Here is a 1,977-nt window from a genome sequence, read left to right as displayed (position 1 = left end):
TTCTCTTCCTGATATCTTGGTGGATTTCTTTAGATTTCCAATGTTGTCACAAAAGGAAGCAGTTTGTTTGAGGGGTGCCTTAAAATACATCCACAGGTGTGCCTCCAATTAACTCAGATGTTGTCAATTAACCTATCAAAAGCTTCCAAAGCCATGCCATCATCTACTGGGCTTTCCCAAACAGTTTGAAGGCATAGTAATCTTAGTGTAGGCAAACTTCTGACTTTGAAGAAAGTCTTAAAACATTCTCTCTCTCATTATTCTAGCATTTAGCAAATAGAAATAGTTTTGGTTATCCTAACTGACCTAAAACAAGAAACATTTTGTCACATTTAATGTCAGACAGTGAGAATAAATTTTAAAAAAGCTTTCATGTCTTTTTATATAGTGTATGTAAACTTCTGGTTTTAACTGTAAGTGAACAACACTATTGCAATGGCTGACAGTGTTCCTTCATCACCATGAAAACACACAGTGTAATTTGTCTGACACTCCGATACACATAACACAGCACTGCTGTGACAAATTTTCAACAGAGGACCAAATGTGGATTTATTTGTTATAGAAAATCGCACTTCCTATGACCGAATAGTACTTCTTACTGTTTGTGTAACATCTTCGAAAAGTCACTGTGGAAAGTTGTATTAAGAAAATCACTGAACCTGTGGCTAAGAGCTAAGAGCAGTCTAGTAATGTCAGCAAGTTTTGAAAAACATACCTACTTGTTTTGGTCTTGTTGCTGACATTAACAAAAATAGAAACTAATATGTGCTTTATTCTTTAACTATACTGCTTGGGTTTAGCTCTGAAGTCTTTGAATGAGTCTTGTATTGTAACATGACTGATTTAACATTTTAGTTTACTTTTGGGAAATTCTTCATATGGGACAATAAATTTAGTACAAAAAAAAATCAACATATATATATATATAATAACTAAGAAGCACAGGAGAAAGAGCAAAAATTAATGCATTTGGTTAATTCCAGTAACATGCCAAAAGCATTCCTTTCTGGCCTTATCTGGCACATACTATGTGTCTACATATGTTAACTTGCTAAATATCAACGATCTTAGTCCAGAGTCAAAGACTCAGCCTTTAACCTGTGTGAAAGGCCCAGAAACTTGTGTGGATGTTGCTTTGACACATACCCCCCACCTAAACATTGTGCAGATCAAGCACATCCTCTAATTGCAAAGGCACCAGTCGACAGTACCAGTATGCAGGCTTTTCCAGCAGCAACGTATCCTGCCCCATGGCAAAAAGTGCTCCGTGATGATTTAAGGAACACAACAAAGTGCCAAAGGACTTTACCCAGCTCCCAAGCTCACCGGATCCAATCAAGCATCCATGGGAGAAAATCTGATTCATGGAGGCCACACCCTACAACACACAAGGCCAACATGATCGGCTGCCAATGTCCTGGTCAGTCACGCCAGGACACCCCCAGGGATGTCATACCTCGGCAGGTCAGAGCTCACAAATCTAATCAAAATCCCCTAAATTCACATTTCACAAATTATTACCAACATACTCTCAAAAATACACAGGTTACTGCATAGCTACCACAATTTTCAAAATATACATTATATATAATTTGATATAGTTTGTGAATATATACATGTTGAGGTTAACTGGTGATTCTAAATTGTCCGTAGGTGTGAATGTGAGTGTGCTTGGTTGTCTGTCTCTAAGTGTAGCCCTGTGATAGACTCGTTACCTGCCCAGGTGACCCCCCCCGCTATCCTACAGAGGATAAAGTGGTGTATAGATGATGGATGGATGACAATACGATATGAAATGTGACCTAGTAGAAATGTCATGGTTTCTCCCTCCAGCATTTAATCGCCAGTGTTGCTGATAAAATGAAATTTCACTGAGTGACAAATTAGAAACTATTGATGCCTACTGATGCATCAGCTGTGATTTCCTTTCTCTTCCACTACAACGTACTACTACTACTACTACTGCTACTACTA

This window comes from Stegastes partitus, unplaced genomic scaffold, assembly GCF_000690725.1.
Source record: "Stegastes partitus isolate 25-593 unplaced genomic scaffold, Stegastes_partitus-1.0.2 Scaffold316, whole genome shotgun sequence".
Lineage (NCBI taxonomy): Eukaryota > Metazoa > Chordata > Actinopteri > Pomacentridae > Stegastes > Stegastes partitus.
The sequence above is the reverse complement of the archived record's forward strand: the minus strand, read 5'-3'. Positions refer to the sequence as shown.